This window comes from Hirundo rustica, chromosome 2, assembly GCF_015227805.2.
Source record: "Hirundo rustica isolate bHirRus1 chromosome 2, bHirRus1.pri.v3, whole genome shotgun sequence".
NCBI classification, from domain to species: domain Eukaryota; kingdom Metazoa; phylum Chordata; class Aves; order Passeriformes; family Hirundinidae; genus Hirundo; species Hirundo rustica.
In genome coordinates this window covers 59,284,879-59,290,878 of record NC_053451.1, presented here as the reverse complement: position 1 = coordinate 59,290,878, position 6,000 = coordinate 59,284,879, and positions in this window count along the sequence as shown.

The window sequence follows — 6,000 nt, the reverse complement described above, 5'->3', positions numbered from 1 at the left end:
GTCGTCACATTTTTTTTCTCCTAACATGATTTTTCTTATTTTTGCCAGTTTCTAATGAAACTTTTATTTGACATTGAAAGTTTTCTTTTGCATATTTATACTTCAAATAATGAAATTTAGCATTTAATCATATAAGATTAATTTGCACCACCACCCCAATTTAAAAAAGAAACAACAACAAAACAACCCAACAACAAACCCCCAACAAGCTATAATCACTAATGCAGCAGACTTAGGTTTTTATTTTTCTAAAGACAAAACATAAATTATCCATCTTCAGAAATACAGAATATACTAAAATACACCAAATAGTATTTAAGGCGGGCTTTTCCTGTTAGTAATCTCAAAGTCTTGTTAAGGTCATGGCTGATCTCCATCCATATCCTTAATGTTTTAGTGTTACAAGTTTTCCTGGAGGATTCCTATTTTCATAGTCATTGTGATGAACCTTACAACTATTATGTTCCTTTTTTTTTTTCCCCCTTTTATTTCACATTCCTGTGTGTATAATATTGTAAGAAATATTGTATTTCTACCATGAAATTAAAGGGTAGGCAGGTGTTCAGACATCTCCAGGAAAGCAGGAGCATCATATCTAATGTCGACTTCTGAGGACAAATGTCATCACTCCTAATATCCTCCTGTTCCCCTTAGCTGAGCATGATGTCATCACAAACCGAAAAGCTAGACCCATACAAGCTATTATGAAGAAAAATAATTCTTTCTCAGTGAAAACCAGTGTACTGTGAGATCAGAGATAGTCTGTTTTGGTTGTTAGTTTTGTTTTGTTCTCATGTATTTCCACGTGTATGTTTTAGAGTTTCTTACTGTCCCTTGTTCTGCAAATATCTCAGAGGTTGAGTACTAAAAAGACATTATACCATGCTTTAAACAATATTAAAACATTGACTTCCCTTGACTTTCAAAGGCAAAAAGGAAAGGAGTCTTTGCTCATTATTTGGTAAAGAATTATGTGCAAGCAGCACACAAACAGGAAAGCACAGAAAAAGATTGGTGGTTTTTGTGCTCATCTTAGTTCTTTTATTGTTTTCTTCTGTATGAAGACATTTCTACCTCTAATCTCCATTCCCTAGGAGAATCCAGAAGATTTTTATTCTAGTCTTCAAAACCTGTGTTTTAATGACAACTATGATGGCTAAATGATGCCAAGAGATTTTTGCAAAAAGACTTTCTCCAGACTGGTGTGAGCTTCTCATTATTCAGTCCATACCTTCCTGTAACGGAGAAGACATGCAGCTTTTAGCTGTCATCGTTCAAATTAAGCTGGACTGCTTGTTTACTGTCCAGGAGCCTTAGGCAGAGCTCTGATGATAGGTACATGGTTGCTGAAACCTAGGTGTGATCATACCCAGCAACCAAGCTGAGATTTTGTTCCTTTATCCTTTCACTGGGAAGCTATTTGTTTCAAAATCCTTAGCCACCTCTCACTGAGATTTAGAGAGAGTGAAAATAGATAGGTCACTTACAAATTCCATGGGAGGTACCCCCCTCCCTCCCCTTCCCTCCAGTGTTAGAGACACATTTCTGAAGGCCTGGGGGTGTTTACACACTGCCACCTGCTGCTTTGATCTCCTTGATCTGAGCTTGCTCTGCTCTCAGCAGCACTGGTGATCTGCTCCTCTCCGCCTAATTCTGTTCATCCTCCTGCAGTTTGATCCAGAGCCCAGTGGAGTCAAAGACTCCTAAGACTTCCTTTGGCTTCAGTGGATTTTGGAGTCTGCCAGATACATAATTAATTTATTTCAATGGGCTATGAATCAGGCTTTTTGCACTGCCAGATGTATAATTAATATTTCAGGATGAATTCCAGGTAGCTTGCTGGTTTGTAAAGTTCTTCCTACTGTCTCAGTTCCTGTCTCCCATGTAGTAAGGTCATAAATTAAACTCTTATATTCTTAAGAGAACAAGCAAACCAATAAAATTAATAAAACCATGATTCGATGCTTTTAAATACTTCCAAAAGAAAAACACCTCAAAGGACATTACAGTCTCAAGACCAATAGCTTTTTCACCCCAAAGTTTCCTAACGAGGCTTGCTTTTTCATCATCCCATAAAATACATCTTTGACTGCACTTTCATCCTTCCATATAACTTGAGGGAGAATTTCAAATTGTGTAGAAAAAAATACAGGTGAATTTCCTGAGATTTTCTCATATTGCTAATTTTATGCATTGCTTCAAAAATATTTCTTACATTAATGATTAAAAATGGCCAAATGAGACAGCTGGAGTATTTCATTCTTCTGCAAGGGCTTGTCCTGAAATTAAATTAATTCCTTTTCTATTCCCACACAAGCAGCTTTTTCTTCCTTTGAAGTCTTACATAGACTCCAAGACAAGCCTGCCATTTCCTAGCCTGCTAATAGAGTCTTACTCTTCAAAATAGTACATCTGCCACACTTTTTACTAATGCATCCTCTCACCTTTTTAGTCCAAGGCAAATTTTCGTTTTCTCCAATGTCGCTTCACACCAGAAAACTGTGTCTACTCTAGCCTTATGAATTAAGTGTCCACCTAAAATAAACACACTGGTAAAAGCCTCAAAGGAACTTTGTGTATTCTAGTTTTGTTTTGTATCATTGGTACAGCTTTGTCAGCAAACAGACATGTAAAAATCAGTGAATACTTGAGATAGTTAAGGAGTACCAAAACAATGTTTTTCTTTCACTGATCTCCTACTTGCCTGTCATTTGGTTGGATGACCCAGACTGGTTTTCTTTTATTGTTTGTTTGTTTGTTTTGGTTGCTGTTTTGTTTGTTTTGTGGTTTTGTTTTTGTTTGTAGGTTTTGTTGTTGTTTGGGGGGGGGTGTTTTTTGTGGGTTTTTTGTGGTTTTTTTTTTTGTTTTGTTTGGTTTGGTTTTGGTTTTGGTTTTGTTTCAGATAAATCAAAAATATTTGTAAAGCTGTGCTCTGAAGTTCCAGAAAGTATTAGGGAAAAACAAACAAACAAAGAAACAAACAAACAAAAAAGGTATTTGATCCTGATGGTTGGTCCTGATTCTCACATACATATGAAGAGTAACTTAGAAACCAGTTCTGATGAGTCTTAAAGAGGAAATCTGAACAAAAGCTTTGAAATTCACTGCGGGAGCTTGCTTTCCAATAGTTACTTCTTTGATTTCAGTAGAAAATCATAAGCCTCTTAATTAAGTTAATATCTTCAAAAAAAGGTTATTTTTATTTATTGAGGGCAGCTCGTAAACAAGAAATTATTATCTTAATGAAATTCACAAACTGCTTCATGAATCACCAAGTTTTGAAAAAGATGGAAGCAAGAGTGGAGGAAAAAATAATGTTTCTTGACAATACTATGATTTATGTTAAGCGTAATGAAGTATTGCATGGCTATTTTTTAAAAAACTGGGAGGTTATCAAAAGTTTGTCAGGTATTGAAGCCCCCAAATTTTGTTTTAAATATTTTGGCAGTTGCTATTAACTGGTGTTTTCTGCTGTTCTGTGCCTTAAATAGACAATGCACAAAATATTCAGTTATTATTGGTGCTTGAGAATGAATCCTATCCACTACTGCATTTTCCCTAAGCTTTAAAGAAAAGTTGTTGACATAGTTTAGCAAAAACACTTAGTCACTTAGATATCACTCTGCTTCTGAATAATCTTTTTAGTGTAGAGATCAAAAGAAAAGCTTTCATCATAGATCTTGAATTGGACTCTAATCAGTGTAAGAGTTCCATAAGCTTCAGTGCAAGACCTTTTCATTTTTCTCATGTGAAGATCAATTAGATCATAAGCTTTTCAGAACAAACATCAGATTCTCTCAGTGCTTACTGTACTAAACAATGCAAAGCACCACAGTTTTGGCTGCAAGAAAACAAACTGTAATTGACATGTTTGTCTCAGAGTACAGAAAGATCAAAACCAGTGAACTACTTTAACTGCTCAGCTACGTAGATAGCATCAAGACTAAACTAGCCAGAGTCAGTCCCACAGATCAGGATGACAGCTGAAGTGTTAGATGCTCTTTTAAATGTCACATTCTAATTATCAGTTTACATAGGCAAAAATAGTTTGTCTTCTCTTTGATTTTAAAAACCCAATGTATTTTTTTTTTCTTCATGGTACCACAAAGGTGTTTTTTTGTTGGTTTTTTTTGTTTGTTTGTTTGTTTGTTTGGGTTTGTGTGTGTGTGTGTGTGTGTGTGTGTGTGTGTGTGTGTGTGTGTGTGTGTTTTGTTGCTTTTGTTGTTGTTGTTGTTTTTAATAGCATAAGTGGACGGGAAAGGTATAAGGAAAATGCTGCCATGCCAGAGTTTTGCTAAATAATATCTTTGGGAGAAAATATGACTACCTATTTTATCTTTTCCGCCAAAGTATAAAATTCTTACTAACCATGTGTGGTGAGGCAGTGTGTGGCTGGAATTCCTACTGTAAATAATATAAATTGCACATTTGGAGAACTTATTCAAGCATTATTTGAAGCCAGTAGGGATCTTCCCATTGATTTTTAAAGGGTTAGAAATCAGCCTTTAGCCTTGCTTTCTGTTCATGAATCATTCAGAAGCCAATCCTGATGTCTAGTTATTTGTAAGTATTGGACAAATAGTTTGGACAAGCAGCTTCTGGTCTATGGGCTGTTTCCAAAATGTTAATTTTGACTGTTTGCTGTTCAATATTCATAATGTGTGATTAGTCATCTGCATTAGTCATGCATCACCATGATATTACATCTATCTAATTGACAGAGTCCAGCTATCTAAGCTATAGCATCTATCCATTTGCATTCTTACAACAGAGCAGGTCATTGTTGTAGTATATGAATGAATAATGAATGGCAAATGTTCAATAGTGAATAATAAATAGTAAATAATTTATGTACTCTGGTAAGTTTTTTAAAACAAATATTCACTCATGCTAATGTTTGTGAAAGTTTTGGATTTCAGGACATTTTTACTAATGTTCAGCAGCTACAGAAAGATTTTGAAATAATATGTAATAACTTGAATATTATTTATGATTATATTTTTAATGGAAAATTAACTTTTTTTTAAAAAGTTTTTTATTAGGTCTGCAGTATAAAAAAGGAAGGAAACTACATTATTGAGAAGAAAGGTGGTCAAGGGCTTTTTTGACTTTTGCTTTTCTTCCATTCAGAGGCATCCTTGACTTAAGGCTATAATGATACATATTTTGTTCTTAACATCTGAGTTAAACACGCCCTCTGGTTTAACAGTCTAGTACCTGGGTTATATACCTCATTAACTTGAAAGAATCTATATAAATATTGCAACACACACACACACAACATTACAATTATTTTGAGTCAATTGCATCATAAAATAGAAGGATCTTTTAAAACCTTTAAGTCTGTTATTCAACGTCATCCCATTCATAGTTGCTCTTAGTAGTTTCTTTCTTTCTCTGGTTGTTTTATCCTGTTTCTCTTTGGGCTTTTTTTTTTTTTTTTTTTTAATCCTAGATTTCTGGATCTTTTAATTATATTTTTATGTTGTTACTTTTCCACTTGTTGACTTTCTTTTATTTTTCTCTGTTCAATGTTTGGGGTTTTTTTTTAATTATCTGTCTTTAGTCAACAAGAATGCTTTGTATTTTATTTTATTAACACATTCTTTATTATTTTCAGTAATCACTCTCTTGTACACAGCTTCCCTCTTTGTTTGCATGCCTTTTTTTCCTCATCACATTTTTTCTTATGTATCAGCCAAGTTGTCTCTTGGAAAAAAGGTGGCAAATTATTTTGATGTAAACAGAACACTTGCAAACCTTGTAACACACATCATATTATCAGTTACACATTTCTAATGCTCACAGATGTCTTCCTACCCTTTTCTGCTGCAGATCTTTTATTTGTAATTTTCTTTAATTGATTTGATCCAGGGCTTATTTCCAATAAATTGAGCGTGGTTCCTTCTGTCTCACAAGGCCATTATTTTTCTGAATACTTACATCACTCTTAACATAGACTGAGAAGCCTCCTCCACATACAGCTTCCACCTCCTGACT